Source organism: Semicossyphus pulcher, unplaced genomic scaffold (assembly GCF_022749685.1).
Source record: "Semicossyphus pulcher isolate SPU_LCO1_2020_fin unplaced genomic scaffold, fSemPul1.0.p SCAF_3, whole genome shotgun sequence".
Lineage (NCBI taxonomy): Eukaryota > Metazoa > Chordata > Actinopteri > Labriformes > Labridae > Semicossyphus > Semicossyphus pulcher.
This window is the reverse complement of record NW_027211704.1, coordinates 23127550-23144209: the sequence shown is the minus strand read 5'-3', so window position 1 is coordinate 23144209 and position 16660 is coordinate 23127550. Positions and strand designations below refer to the sequence as shown.

At 42.3% G+C, this 16660-nt stretch overlaps 1 protein-coding gene across 1 annotated transcript in view; it reads left to right on the top strand.

The window, feature by feature from the left end:
* Positions 1–8586: 8586 nt before the first annotated feature.
* The window catches only part of prickle2b (prickle homolog 2b), a 93913-nt gene continuing 85839 nt past the window's right edge, over positions 8587–16660 (top strand). The window contains exon 1 of the mRNA XM_069677626.1: positions 8587–8650. The gene's annotated coding sequence lies outside the window, so the exon portion shown is untranslated. The remainder of the gene's footprint in view (positions 8651–16660) is intronic.

Here is a 16660-nt window from a genome sequence, read left to right as displayed (position 1 = left end):
CGGGCCGATCTAGTATATATCCGGGCATTTCTCGCATACACAAAATTGCATACTATGAGATGGGAACGCATGACATACTCAATTTTACGTCACGGTTCGTATGATTAGTATGATAGTATGCGGTTTCGGACACAAACCAATATAAAAAGATGGACGACATTACAGCTCCCTAAAAGTGAAGCCAAATGTTTTGAGTGCCCCCTGCTGACTGGCTGCAGTATAGGTCATGAAGCCTGCCTCCTCCATGTTAACAGATGGGACATGAGTCAAACTATGAAATCAAAATACACGCCACGGGGCTATTTTGGTATCAATTCCGTATAATGAGAGTAGATGGAGACATGTTGTCCATCTATGTATACAGTCATTGGCTTGTTTGAACCTTTTTATGATCCATAGATCAGCATCGGTATTTTCTTAAATGTTATAGATTTTGAGGAAGATTCATTCATGCTTTTGGCTGACTTGCATGTAAAGATTTCAGCTGTAACCTCTTAGTTAGAGGACAGCCAGCATGATCATAATGTACTTTAAAGCTTTCTAAGCATGAAGTGTGTGTACGTCCATAAGTGGGATTTACAGGCCAGACGTAGGGAGGAAGTAAGATGTTTACTCACACACGCACACACACCACAACACTTCACTGGATCATAAGCAAATGCTGTAGGTTACAAGAGCTGAAGGGATTATTCTGCCAGACATCAGAGAGAAGCACGTTCCTCTGTGTTCTTGCGTATCTCCCTGGTGGTGTGCAGTGACCAGAGAGAGCGATTAGCCTCTAGCTTTTCCAGAGCAGACAGGTTATCTTATCTGGAGCAGCTTTAAAGAAAAACCTCACCTCGGGACAATAAAATTCCTAGGGGTACACAGGAGATATGATGCGCTGGTCTGGCCCTGGGGGACTCTGCAGTATGATGTCTGTCCAGCTGCTGCCTGTACAGTAAACCATTGGCTTCTGTACCTCTCTTTCATCCCTCCATGTTTGTTTTAAAGCATCCGTCTCAACTGTACATGCACGTGTTCTCCGATTCAGAGCTTTCTGACTAGTTTTTGTGACAATATCAGGGTACTTTTTGTGTATATGTATGTTTTGCAGGCTTTTTTACAGACACATTGAAGGACACAGGAAGACAGAAAAGACGAGAATATAAAAGAGTTGCATATTTTACGTTCTTAACTGTTTGTAGGGTATATTTAGGGTACATACTTATTAAGAAGCCATATTTCTGTATGCAGTCTTATTTCTGTGCCTTATTTGACAGTATGCACACTCAACCAAAGGGAATTTCACAGTCTTGCTGTGCCACTATACAAGTATGAAATCATGTCTTAAGATGGGGAGGTAAACAGTTTGTGCCTTACTAACAGCTGCAACTGATTAATGCACTTCTCATTGTGAATGTCAGATTTTAGTTCAGTCAATAACATTCTCAGGTGTCACACATAAAGGGATTATTATGATATTAAAGTGTATTTATCTTATTTTACACATTTGTCACATGTTAATCAAGTCAATGAAAATGTATCATTGAATTTTAAGAACATGAAGTGTCTCTTTTTTGATATGAAGATATTTATTTGATGTTTGTCTTTATGTGAATGTACATAAACTTTGATAAATGACCATTAAGTTTAACCATAAAATGTCTGTCAACACATTCCCTGTTTTGTTGATATTTATATGTCATATCTGCATATTGTATAAGCAGAGTTTGAGCTGCCAAATGAAAAGCATGACTTCTGTTTGACCAGAAGGAAATGAAATGCCTGACACATGCTGTGCTTTACTGTCTTCCTCCCACTAATATCTTTTTTTAAGTCCAGTTTGTCCTTCATGTATCATCCGGCTACAACACCTCCTCTTGAAATCCTGGACACGCAGTCGTCAGATTCATGTGCAGAATATAAAATTCTCCCTCCACAGTTTGCCTGATTAACGCTGTCACCCATCTCCTCCTCGACTAACAGAACAGTTTGTGATCTGACAGATGTGTTATGGCTCTAATCTAGATTCTGTCTGTACGCATAATAGTGAATAATCAGGCAATCTAGCAGGTGTCAGCCTGAGCTTCCTAAATAAATCTAATTCACTGCTACAAGCTCCTAAAACAACTCCTGCCCCATCTCCCTCGTTGAAAAGTACAAAGCTTTGAATATCTACGTTGTTTATTAGAAAACACATGATCTAGGGCTTACAGAATGTTGAAGTATTTTTGGTCAACATTAATCAATGTGACAATGTGACTTCTAAAAAATGAAAAAACTTGTTCTAATTAAAGCTAAATTCACAAATTAAAAAGCGTACTTTTGCTACGACAGTGTTAGCTACTTGGTCTGGTGTGACCATTAGCTCATGGTGGCTAAAGCTAGCAAGGATAGTAGACGTTGTTAGCCAACAGATGTTACAGAGTCACGTCACTGACTTTGGTATTTATCTTTTATTGTGCTACTGTTATACTACATTTTAGCACTGAAATCTACAGTGGCCCTGAAGTGCACATCACAGCAAACACTACAGCGTGTTTTCTGAAATGCTGGCATGTTTTGTGATTTGCTGTAGTGTTTCACACTTCAGGGCCACAGGAGATATCTCTTATTTGGCCCTGTTAAACAACAAACATTAACCCTGTGCTGTTTAATTGTTGTCTTTTACGTTACTATCCCTTTTGGTAGATTGTACCAGGGTGTGGTTCACGTTGTGATGGGAGTACCAGGCACCTTTCATTGGCAGAGCATAGTGGGCTGGATGAGGGCGCTCAGGTAGGCAGGAGCCGTTTTGGTTGCTGTTTTGTAAGCGAGAAACAGGGTTTTTAATTTGATGCGACTGGGAGCCAGTGGAGGGATATGAGCAGTGGAGTGACCTGTGCCGTTTTGGGTTGATTGAAGACCAATCGCGTTGCTGTGTTCTGGATCATCTGCAGATGTTTGAATGTGCATGCAGGAAGGGCTGCAAGTAGGGAGTTGCAGTAGTCAATGCATGATATTACGAGAGCCTGTACCAGGAGTTGTGTTGCATGCTCTGACAGGTAGGGTCTGATGTTGTACAGGGCAAATCGACATGACCGAGATAAAATAGAATCACGAGCTACAGGTTATTTGTTTCAGGGGAGGCTTTCTAGACTTTCTAGCCCTCATGTGTTTTCTGCCATAACTTTGACAGAGCCATCAAAAGAACAGTAATATTGGCTGTATTCCTGACTGCCAAAGAAATCGTGCAGAATTTGTTGGATGATATATCACCAGATTCTGCAGGAATTGATGGATTCAGGAGCTTCATAAGCTCCAACATGTTGAGGTTGACAGATCCTGCACACCCACAACAAATATCTGCCAACTGTATCTCTTTGCTGATGCCTGTGAAGACAGACATTTATTCAATCTGAAGTGAATTGAGGAGTAAAGTGCTACAGTTGCTCTTACTAATGTAAACTGGCCTAAAACATCTATAAACATGGTGTGTTTGTAATCTCGGTTGAGCTGTAGCAATAGAAGCCAGCACACCATTTTTGATTGATTCCTCACAAGTCTGTCAACAGCTTGTGTAAGCTGCTGTGTGAGAGTGGCAGGTATGCAGAGGATAAGTGCAAGTGTGAAAGAGATGGAAAGAGATGGAAGGAGGGCTGGTGAGGCAGGAGCTTTCAGCAGCTCCAGAGGGCTTGTCTAAACTTAAAGATGTGATTCATGAGCACATTTGCAAACATCCCACGGGTCAGTTTCTCTGCGTTTCCTTTTTCTTTCTCGCTTACAGTTAACTTCTGAGAGATCGCTCGTGTATCAAGGACAAAGGTGACGTCAGCTTCCCTGCAGGTTTGTATTGCATCACGTGATCGGTAGAATAAATGAGAGACTTGTCTTCTTTTCCAAGCAGAAGTTGCAACATGTAATCCAAAGACCTCCATCTCTGCTGCAAGTGTGATGAGTTCCTCCCAGCATGTTGGATGCTGGTTAAACAACACAATAAAGACTAGTTGCTTATGCTTCTGAGACTGTATCTACCTATCACCTGGATTTTAAGCAGCATATCTGATCCAAACAGAAAGTGGCCTTCATACTTACTATGTGAATGTGAACTCTAGTGAACCATGGTTTGGAGGTCACGGCCCTGTGGTTCCATGTTTCCATTTACACGATAATATGTCACAGTCACTGGTGAAGCATTAAACTGACACATCTGATTGAGAATAAAGATATTGATGCTGACTTAGAGGGCGAGTGAGTGATTGCAGTATTTATTGCATAATTTGCATTATAAACAACATAAATCAGTGATAGTCAAGCAGAAGGGACATTTTTTATACAAGTTGATGGCACAAGTTAAATGGCACTAGGAAGGCCATTACACCTTTAATTTGCAACAACCGTTGCGTGAATGGTTGAGGGGATTCATCTCCATGGAGACCTCACAGGGGTATTGACTGTTTGACACCAGCCATCAGCACATGCATGCAGCCATCCTGCAGGTGGTTCATAACAAATAAGCGATATTTTAACATGATAATTCCAATTTGCACCGGTGCAGGTTTGATTGGCTTTACCTGTTCATTGACTTCAGATTGGCGTAGAACCCCATCATCCCTGAAATCCTTCACGCAGCAGGTGAGGCTGGGAAACATCGATCCAGCACCCTGATAATTAGCACTGGCGTTCCCCAGGGATGCGTCCTCTCCCCACTATATTTCTCCCTCTACACCAATGACTGCACTTAGTGAGTTTGTAGACGACACAACGGTCATCGGCCGAACGCAGCACAGTTAGAGAAGCAGGAGTCTTCATAATGTGGCTGGATGATCAGGATTTACTGATTTACTGATTTGCACTGAGCAACACCTTGAAGACCTCGTGCATGTACTCAGACACACTGCTGGAGTCTAAAGCCGCACAGACCTTCCCACCAGGATTAGACCAGTGACCTAATCAGGTGTAGGCTTCAGGTTGTACCAGACATTCCCAACACTTCCGAACGTCATGTCCACCACCTTGCAAGCAACTGCTCATTGAAGGCAAATCGGCCCTGACAGACTTCTGCAGATCTTAAGTTCAGTGGCATAGATCGAGGCAAAGTGCACGGCATTAGAAAACCTGCATTTTTTTCCACAATGACATCACTTACAATGTTCAAGCTGTTTTAGATTGTGCCAACAGTGTACAGACTCAACTTCAGACTTAATGAGAAGAGTTTGAAAGTCCGTCATCCCCAGGGTCAGCTAGCTCCTCATGCCATTATTATCATCATCATTCCTCAAAGTGATTGAGGTTGACTTTGAACTGAGGCTCAGTAGTAATCATCAGGTCCACATGCACACACAAACAGTTTGGATTCCCTAATACAGTACAGTTTATCTCAGAGTGGAAGGACTGAATTTGTGTGTGACTATATGTTTTAATTGTATTTTTGGAGTCATGCTTTCGCTTGCTCTGTCTCATTGCCACCAAATATGTTATTTGTCTTTATCCACTGTTGCAACTGAGATGTTTTTTTTTTCTTTATCCAACAACTGAATGTCTCAAGGTTACTTGTCCGTCCTTGAGACAAAGCACAGAACTCACTGCTTCTCTGCCTCAGTGGTATTCAGTGCAGAAATACTTTGTTTTTACATGGCAACATTTGCTCTGTTGTTTTTACACTACAAAAAAGTGGAAGAAAAAGAAAATGGAAAGCAAAATGTTATGCATGCTATAACTTCATAACCTGTTACTTGGCTTATTTTTAAGTAATTTCATGTTATTTTGTTGTCTTCATATTTTTGATATTATTTTTTATCACTGTAGTAGTTTCCTCTCAGTCCCTTCAGCCACTTCTCCCAGGACATGTGATTTCTTCATACCCACCCGACCTGACGAGCTCTTCACCTGAGGCCCTCAGACATTCCTACCAGACTTCCAAATTCTGTTGTCACCTCCCTCATCAGACCTGCAGTCATCAGGCTTTTGGCTTTGTCACCTGATCCCTTCATCAGTAACTCACTATACATATTGATCTAGACCAATTCCTTTGCCAGTTCATTCCTAGTCGTCATATGCCAGGTTTCTTTGTTCCTGTTTTGCCTAATGCAATTTTTTCCTTTGAGTTTTTGTCACCCTGAACTTGCCTTCCTGCTTGTCTGCCTGCCTGCCTGACTGTCTATAACTACTAGTAAACCTTGTTCTTTAATAAATCTTTTGCTGTGTGCAGTCTGCATTTGGGTCCTACCTGAGCCTTTCCTTTTTCTTCCAGACTCCGTCTGTTCTGATCTCAAAGCGAGGAAATATAGGTCAACGTTCTAATACCTTAGAGCATTTATGAAGGGCCACCATGACATCCAGCAGCCCTTGCCTTTTTTTATCCCATAAAGCCCACAGAAGATGTCTCAGCTTTCCTGCACCCCTAGCCTCATCTTCCTGCCCCAAATTCACTGTCAGCAGAGTCCAACCCCCATCGAAACTGAATCCAGTCAGTCGAGCCTTCCAACACTGGGACCAACCCTGAGCCAGCCCTCCTAGCTGACCTCCTTCATGACCCCAGGATAACTGTCTATGCCTATATGTCAGCCACCCAAAACAGTAACATAGACAGTCAGTGCAAAAAGTTGGAGGTTCTGCAAAACCACATCAAAAATTCATAACATTTTGTTGCTCAGAAACGTCCTCTCTTTACGTTAAGTAAGGAAGAGATCTGGGTTTTCCTTGCTTCTAAAACATATATGCAACCACGGTGCCAAGGAAAAGAAAACAGGCAGTATCTATCCCATAGAAAGAAATCAAAAATACCATCCACGTAATGTGTATAGACCATAGAGCAAATGTGTCGAAATGTCTAGAAATAATATAGCTTTAGCAGATCTTGGTGAAGAGTGTCTCGGAGTTGGTGCACTCTCACCGTGAGACTGTCAAAGCCTCGTCTCTGCTGATTTCTCTGCTGGAGAGAGTCAACGCTGTAAGACCCCCGGAACATAAAGTTTCTTGTTAGGTACATGGAGGAAAGGAAATTATCTTTACTGAGCAAATGTAAAGCAGGTAATGCTAAGAAAGAGAGAGAAGATGCAGGACAGGCTTGGTATGCAGTTGTTGGTGGGAACAGGAGGAAAGAATAAGCTGCTGTCCCTGAGCCAAGGTTATATTGTGGCTCACTTGTGACTTTACAACAGGAAAGTATTATTGGAATGTATTCACTTTTTCAAACGGTTAATATTTTACAATCCAATAAAAAACATTTATTTTCCTCAAGGATCAAGGAACAGAGTCTTTTATTTGCCTCGAATTGAAATCCTCCACATTGTTATTTACTGCTGCGTCACTGCTTTTATCGAAGTGTAATTATAGTTTGCCTCCTCTTTCAGAAAAGTTGTTTTCTGCTCGTCCATTGGCTGAGAGGAAACAGGGTGGAGCCGCTATCCGGAACAGAGCAGCCTCCTCATTCATTAATGAAAGTGGTTAATAGGATAGGACTGGAGACAGGGCGCAGAGCGTTTGGAAAAGTCGTGAGGGAGTTTTTAAACAAATACGATCTCATCTCCAATTTCCTCCGGGCGCCATTTGTCTCCGCACCAGCCGGCTGTCACACAACTCTCCTGGGATCAGCTTGTCATGTTCAGTCGCAGCTACAGGAGGAGAGACTCCAGCAGATCGGTAGGCGAGACTGAGTTAGAGGATTGATGGTTGTTTCCAAACACGCATGTCTTCTTCTTGCTTTTCCCCGCTAATTAAAAAATGCGCATGTCATAAACTGTTCGGTGTTAAATATATCCTGTCACTGCACTGTCCTGTTGCTAATGGCATCAAGTTACATGTGCTCTGTTTAAAAACGCTGGCACGAGCCTCATAACAACACAGCTTGAAATATGATGACGTTTTTGTTTCCTCTAACCTGTTGCTTTATTAAAATACGGGTCATTAATGACGTCTTTTCACAATAAGAGCCACAGTGTTTTATCGCGTTCAGGTGTTTATTCTAAAATACATTAATTGTTTTTAAACTGTGATGAATTCAGATGAAAATTAAAGCTCCTGTGAGGAACTTTTGGTTTGTGTTGATTTTGGCGCCCCCTGTGGACAAAGCTGTAGGTCTTATCTCCTTGCTAGTTTTGTCCTGTACATGCTTAAGTGGTGGTTTTTTGACAAAAAATCCTGCTTACTTTAACAATTCAATGTGTCGCTCCCTTTAAATTTCTGCCCTGGAAAATGTAAACAAAGGCAGCATGCAGTGAATATCTTCTTCTGGCACCTACCCCTGTTAGCGGTTTCAGGCATTAACAATAACTATGCAGAAATCATCAGTCTTGTTGTCTCGCTGATGGTCTGGTTTGCTTTTGTAGCTCATAAAGAGTCAGAATACATTTCAGTCTGTTTCATAACCAGTGAAAACTCCTTACAGGAACTTTAATGGGAAATAATTCAAAATATGTGCTGAATTACCACATGACTACTATTCAGCATGTGCTGGTACTTTAAAACTATTTAGCTACATATTTCAAGGTTACATAGGTGAAGTAGTTCGTGTAAGACTTCCCCAGTAAACCAATTGCATTATGACAGTAGAAGCAAGTCCAAAGTAAAACCCATTATCTCCTGTTCCTGTTTGTTCCAAGCTGAACCCTGCAGATGAGCCACAGAGAGGACAGCCCTGTGTCACCTGTGGAGAGCAGTGTCCCGGCTTCGCCCTGCACAAATGGAGGTAACAGCAAATATTTACTGCATGCAACAAAAAGTCACACTGATGCACAAACAGTTGCATGGTTTTCTCGCCGACGTGCAGATGTTTCCGTGCCCAAAAGACGAGTTAATTAGATATTGAACCACGTAACCGCTCTTTAAGCAGCAAGCAATTTGCGAAAGAACCCAATCTGTATTGTGACTCAGTATAAAAACAGCTTCTTCCTAAAGTAGAGTTGCATTCAGGAGGAACCTTTTCAGATCTGAGAGACTGTGAATAGAATTAGTCATCCATGCTGCTGTGAAGAAACCATTGTTCATCCCCTGTGTGCTCTAAGATAATAGTTTGTACTGTAGAGACCGACATGCAGCAGGGAGGATTCCAGTCTGCTGCTTCTACAGTCACGACGGGGAGGACGCAGACGCTCTTGTACTGTGAAACAAACTGTATGTTGTATAAAAAATAAAAGAAAGAAGTGACCCTGCCATGAAGTACAGGTGGTTTGTGTTAGTGCGTGAAAGAGTGTGACTAATGTGTGCAGCTCTGGTTAAGGAATGCAACACAAATAGCATCGCATTCATTCTGGGAAAGCACTGGATGTTGTTAGTTTATGAGTGTCAGCTGATTCGTATGAACACAAATCAGTCGGTAACGAAGTCAGTGTATGAGCAGGACTGTTTGAAGAGATGCTGTGAGCTGTAGAAGTGTCTCTTTAATGTTTAGAGGCTGCCGAAGCTTAAAAAACGAAACCTAAATTTAGATTATGTCCTGATGATAAATCTACATCCCCAGTTTTAATTAAATTTACATCTGCATGACTTCAGTCTGTAGTCCAGCAGAATTAATTACAATAATCTGGTGACCTTATGAATACAGAATATATCACATACAACTTGGCTTGTAGTGTTTTGGCAAGAGAAAAGTCAGTCTGCTTGGAGCCCTCCTGTTTGAAGTCAACATCGCAGCCATGGATATGTAAGGAATTTTCTCTCTTAATGGGAATCCACAAAAGAAGGGGAGGGTCCGACTACCCAGCGTCCTCTGCTGTAAACTATTACAGGGGCAACGGTGGACTCAGGAATGCAGCCTTTAATTGCATGTCTGCAGCCTCACAATAAAAAGTCAACTTTTTCCCCTCCAACAAGCTGGAATAAAGCGTCGTCAGTGGACACAGACCTGAGGAGTCTGACTTTGTGTGTGGAGGTAGAAAGCTCTTTTATTGCTCCTCCAGTCTTTGTTCCTGTGAGGAGAAGTCGCCAATCCCACAAAGAGTCTCCTGTCTTCCTCTCCAGCTAAAAGTACATGTGTTTTCACGTTAATGTAGTTAGGTATGGTCTTGGTGGGTTGGAATGTGGTGGACTTTAAGTGACCCTGAGGTTAGCGATAGGGAGATGGAGGATGCAGGTGTGCACATAGCCTGCTGTCTCCTCTAGTGTCGTGAAGCAGACGGTGTTTGTTTCTTAGCAAAAGCAGAAGTTTCAAATAAACTTTGTGTTGATGGTTGATAACTCCAACTGAATATACTCTTCGGGGCATGACCTTTACCTTCAAGACTTAGGTCAACCTAGCGGATGTTGGACACAAATGTTGGATGGGCCCTGACAGCTTCGGGGATGCCCTGATTCTTCCCCTAGCGCCAACATGAAGCTCACATGAATAATTTCAAGAGGAATGTCTCTTCCAATATTGAATGAATTGCCATGAAATTTGGTTTATGTATGAATGTTTTCCCCATGACCATGACCCAAGATTTCAGAGTACGACCAAATCGTCTTTAAACTAACAATGTTTCTGTAAGCATTAACTTTACATTACGTTAAACTCTGTTAAATGTTAGCATGGTTTCATGCGCAACTAAAATGTTGAATATTATACCTGATAAAGAGATCAGCAAGTTAGAAGTGTCATTGCGTACATGTTGCCATGCTACAGTTAGCTGTAGCTCAAAGCACCTTGTTGCCGTTGTACAACCTCACAGAGCTGCTGGCAGGACTGTAGACTTTCATTTACTGAATTCTAATGTACCTGTGATCATCCAGGGGTTGAAACTTGAGTTTCAGTAATCTAAACCATTTACATTCAAACTGCAGCTAGTAAGAACAATGTTTCAGCTGGTGACATGTTGTTACATGTAGGTAAAGCAGTGGTTCAAATTTGCCCCCCAATGACAAAGCTTAGTTATCACTGGTTCTGGCCGTAGTGTGGACACGAGACGTGAGGAGTTCGACCTGAGTCGATAATTTGAAGGGTTTTGGGACCTATGCATGTAAAGGTATTTCATGAGAAAAACACAAATTTAAGAAAAACAGGGCAATAGATTTGATATTTAAACTTAGTTGGGTATGTAGTGTTAAATGCAGTTTCTGCAAAAACTGCTCAGCGCAATTGCATTATCTGTTTTCTCCAAAACTTCTGGCCATTTCAGCTTGGATCTCTAGTCACGGCTTTCGGTTTTATCTGTTAAGCCATATTTTCTCGAAAGCGGAGAATACGCTAGAGCTGAAGAAATGCTGCAGAGCAAGGCTTGGGCTGCCAGCCCGCCTCTGCTGCCACGCAATGCATCCTGGCACATGTAGTAGTTGTTGCGTTTGGCTCAACGAGCAGGACAACTCAGCTTAATATATCCTCTTTCAAGTATGCATTTTCCTCCTAGTTTTCTTGTACAGCTGGCTTTGTTCTGGCATGGAGTTTTTCTTTGACTTGTAATTCCAACATGTAGGTATCATTTTCTTTTTGAAGGCACATTCATGAGGGTTGAGCTCAGAGAATAAATTTGTTACTGTGAACATTTTTAACTCCAATAGATGCATCACATGCACTGTTTTCTCTCTCTTCCCCTCCTGTATTGCCTCTATATTCTATACTGTAACTGTTTCCACTAAACTCCTGGGGAGGATTCAGACTTGTCTTTTATAGTAGGTTGACTGAGTCTGTTGAAGCATCGCCCATTCAGATCCAAGAGAGGAGCGCCGGGTATTTAAAATCACCCAGGCCTACGGAAACATTACCCTCAAGAATCTGCTGTGGACGTCATTAGACTCAAACGTGAGTGTTAAACCCAGTAGCCTGTGTCTGCAAACATTCAAGTACAAAAAAGTAATTTCCGAGAGACTTAAAAAATGTGAAAAAAGTGACTGAAACGTGGGTGTTCAGCCTCGTCCTGCGTGACGGAAGTTTGCTGTAGAGCTGCCGTTTCTTTACAGAGACGGAGGCAAGTTCACGGCTCACGGATCGGGCTGGATGCCCATTGGCTAACAACGTCTGGAGGTGCAGCTATGTGCCGGTATCATTACAGGCCTGGTAGCAGCTACAGGATTCTCCGCACCCCTTAAAATCTCTTATGATAATTTAGTCGCACTGGAAGGAGACTCCTGGGCTCGGCTGCTGAGACAAATGAAAGAAGCGCTCGTGTTACCTGGCTGCCTGTGTGTCACTGTGTAACTCGATAAGCGGAGTGGGCCGCTGTGGGCATACGAGTAGATCCTCCTCACACAACATGCTCTCTCTGAATTATTAATGCCTGCCTTTGGCTAGATTGATTTTCCTTGTGCTAATGAGACTCATTACCAGGCTTATTAACATGTACTGTGAGTGTGTGTGCTACCTGATCGGCCCGATCACATGACCCTCTCCTGCCTGATGCCGTGTGTTTTAGAGCCGAGTCTAATGTGCCCTTAAAAGGTTACACTTGACCTGTTGGCGGGGTTACATCAGTCCAGACTGATTAATCAGACTGCAGGGAGGCTTTATGGCATCTTGCTTCTTGTTATTCCTTAACGTCCTCCAACATGAACTTAATATAAATAAGTGGATTTAGTTAAGGTGGTACAAAGCTCGCCCTTGTATGCAACAAGGCCTCAGCTGAAACTTTAGCTGTAAGGAGGAAGAGAAGGAGAAAAGAGGATGGCTGCAGGAGAACAAGAGGGACTGAGGTTGAGTTTTAACCCGGTCCTGAATGGCTTACTGACGCCTGTCCCCTCGGTAACCTGGTCCGATCTGCATAACACAACACGGCCCCGCTATTCACTGTGCTAACAAGACCGCCTGGCAAATAAAACTGTCAGTGCTCTCCAGGCGTCTGAATGGGCTCTGGCTAGAGAAGAAGACTCAGTGTGAGGTGAAGGGGCGGGGGCGGGGGGGCGGTCGGGGGCCGCACAATAGAATCACAGCAGTTTATCACTAAAGCTGTGTCTCTGTATTGGTATGGAGATGTTAAGCCTCCTCGCTCGGGTTGAAAACAGTCCTTAACCTGCGGTCCTCTCGGCCTCCCCGGGTTTCTTTCGGAGCAGGAAGCAGCATGTGTGTTAGCGTGTGTGTGTGTTTTGTCTTTTGGAAGAGAGGGTTATATTTTGACAGGTCATGTGATGTATGAGCGATGATCAGAGATGATGCAAACCCAGAGAGGTGTGAAGCCCTGATATAAATCATAGTTTGACCTTTGTGCAGTCAGACAGTGTTTGTTCACTCGCTTCGTCTGCTGCTGTTTTTTTCTCTTGCTCTCTCTGGCGTCTTGCCTCTCCCTCTTGTTCCAGTGTCACCTTGTTTCCCCCACTCCTCCTCTGACCTAAAAACACTCAACAGTTTGGTAGTAAGAAAAACAAAGATGGTCTCGGCACACGAAGATCCTCTTGGGCTCATCAGTCAGCTGCCGAATTCCAGTGAAATCCCAGCATCAAAATTCAGAAGCCAAAGTCATGTGACACAAAAATACACACAGAAGTCACATTTTGACAAAAGGCTGAGCTCCTGATGTATTCCTCATTTCCTGCCTCCACATGGTTAAGATCGGCCTGGCTTAAATAAGGAGCACAGGTAAAGAAAGGAACATTTGCTGTGATATCGCTTTATTAGGTCTTCTGACTGCGTGCTCAAGCACGACAACCCAATTTATTGCTTCTACAGGCAGAGTATTTCTCGCCTCTTCTGTTTGATTTGTGAGACGGATTGGCATTGTGTCGCGTGTTATCAGGCAGTGTATCAGCAGAGAGGAAATGATGCCTCTCATCTGGATCAGATGTTTATGCTCACCTGACACCTCAGGAGTCGGAGACAAAGAGGAGCGTGCGTGTGAGACTGTTGTTTGTGTTTGGCATGTCCTGGTTTGTTTGTATGAGTTTAGATAAGCATATGGAGCTTTGTACGGTTGTCAACTTCATGTCATACAGAAAGATGGATGTGGAAGGAGTGAGCTGTAAGGAATAACAGGTAGTGTCATTTCATCCACCAGGTGGGATCTGGACCTGTAACAGGAGATCCTGCGAGGTGTTGGGTTGCTCTGTTGCTCCATGCTTAGAATCGCCTTTTATACTTACTGCTGTATTATTAGTAATTACTGGCTGAAACCATGTGTATTTTCATTTCTGCTGCATGTGAAACTAAACATAGCAGTAACAGGAGTGAGATACTGCTGTGAAGTCGGTGAAATATAGTTCGGTTGTCTTTAGATTTGTCTTTCTGTAAATGAAAGAAACAGTCCTCCTTTTGTTGTCTCTGAAAACCAGCACAGAAAAAGAAGCCAAATTAAGGTTCAGTCAGGTTCAATTCTTCAAATGTCAGTGCATTAGCATAGCCTTGTAATTATTCCTGTCATTTAGACAGGAGACAGTTAAGTTTCTTTGTGTTTGCCCTTTTCTTTTCAGTTTTATATTTCATATATTATCCTGTCGTGTTTCTCGATTTCTTGTTTTTATCAATAATACATTTCTATTTGTATAGAGCAGGTCTAGACCGTCCTCTTTGGTATATTATTTACAGAGACCCAACATGAATCCACCATGAGCAGCACTTAGCAACTTTTGGCAACAGTGGTAAGGAAAAACGTCCTTTCAACAGGCAGAAACCTCGAGCAGAACCAAGCTCATGTTGAACAGCCGTCTGCCTCGACTGTGTTGGGCTTAGAAGGTGGGATAGAGGGAGATGACTGCCTCCTGTAGAAAGGGTTGGCCGACTCCGGGCGGAACTCGGGGTTTGGCTCCTGAGCCAGAATCCCCTGCAGCTTCTGCAGGTCGTACACCCAGTGGAGGGGCTGCGCTGCTGCATCAGCAACAGCTGATCCCACGATGGCTCCCATCGCTCTGTTGGCCAGAGCTGCAGCCATATGAGGTAGATGTTTGTCAGCACTCAACACTCACGAGGTCGCAGGTAATCACAGCCGCGATGAGAGGTGGATAGAGACACAGAAACAAACGGCAACAAAAAAAACAGCAGATAAAACAGATTCATGGCTACAGTAAAGCCAGTAATAATGGTAAAAGTATGTACAATATTAGCTGGAATAGCAAAGTATGATAACCAATTGATCGGTCTAATATTAACATCAGCAACTACAGCACAATAATGATGATATGTTAAATGTAGCAGAATCGAGCAGCTTTCAGATTTACATTAACAATTATGATAATGATAATAAATCTGGTATAAATAGTTGTAGCTTTTAGGTAACAGATTTATAAACTGTACATTTCTCTCATTCTGTTTAAAGGAAGCTCTGTGTTTCAGCTCTGCTGGTGAAGCGCACTGAACTGTCCAGCAGGAGGCGAACATGTCCAGCTCAGACACACCAAACTACAACAGCTGCTTTGTTTGCAACAAGGCTGCTCCAAGTTTGAAGAAGAAAACAAGTCATTTGATTTAATCTGATTGAACTTTAAATTCAACCAAATTAAACATCATCAAGGCTGCAAATGCACTTACAACTTTCGACAAGAAGCCAGTCAGTTTTCATCGTTGTCATATCATAAAGAAATATAATCTGCTTAGCTAATGAAAACCTCATTAAATACAAAAAAATGTGCCTAGTCTATAAGATTATAAATGGTTTAGCTCCTCCTCTGCTTTCATCATCTCTAAATCTAGTGTAAACAGAGCAACTAGAGGTGCAGCGAGGGGGGGACTGCACAATCCCATTCCGATAATCTGCATTTAGTTAGGTCGTCTTTTCCTTCAGAGCATCACATCAGTGGAATTCAGTCAATAGGAGAATCCCCATCAGATCTTTCTTTTAAGTGTAATGTCAAAAAATGGCTTGTTGGTAACCAACAATGTCAACACTGACTGCTAGAACTGTTTGCATATCACCTGTGAATTGGATCCTGTCCGCTCATGTTGTTCAATGTTTTCGGTATTGTATGCTCTGGTTCACTGACACTATGTACTGTATCACAAACTAGTAAAAAAATTTTATCACAAACTAGTATATATATATTTTTTGTAGCTTTTTCCAATGTAGAAGTAGTAAACCATGATACTTAGAAATCAGAACCTACATGAAAAGACTACTGTTTAGCTAAAAAGCAGCCAAATGACAAAATAAGCATTAAACATTATGATCCATAATAACAAAAAGATGCAGTATCTCCTTCACCAGCACAAAGTACATCTCTGAACTGCAGCAGTGTTTGAGTGCTATCCAATCAAACCAAATATACTCTCCTTCATAGAGCCTTAACAGTGCTTTATTATAAGGGCCAGCTGTGTAAGCATGTGCAGTGAAGTAAAGCCTGTAGCTTTGCTCTGATCCACATCTCCAGTGTCTCCCTGCTGCTTTTATCAAGGTCATCTTTAACAGGTGCTCATGCATTTGGAATAAGACTGATAGGCATCAGAAAAGTCCTTTCAGAACCCTCATAGACGCTCTGTGTGTGTGTGTGTGTGTGTGTGTGTGTGTGTGTGTGTGTGTGTGTGTGTGTGTGTGTGTGTGTGTGTGTGTGTGTGTGTGTGTGTGTGTGTGTGTGTGTGTGTGTGTAGGTGTAGGTGTGTGTGTGTGTGTAGGTGTGTGTGTTTGCTTTAAACATAATATTCTCTTGAATAAGGCACTGAGATCAACTCTCTTTTAGCGACCATCTATATAATCAGTCTGTGATGTTTCACATTTAAAATCTCATTCGAAAATCAGCATGCAAATAAAAGTATGTATGCAGGTCAACATGATTGTTTAATGTGATGTTTTCTGCCATGTTTTTCTGTACACACTAGTCGTTTTGCATGGATGAGAGGCGTCTGTAGGAGAGGAGAGATCTGTCCAAGAATGAA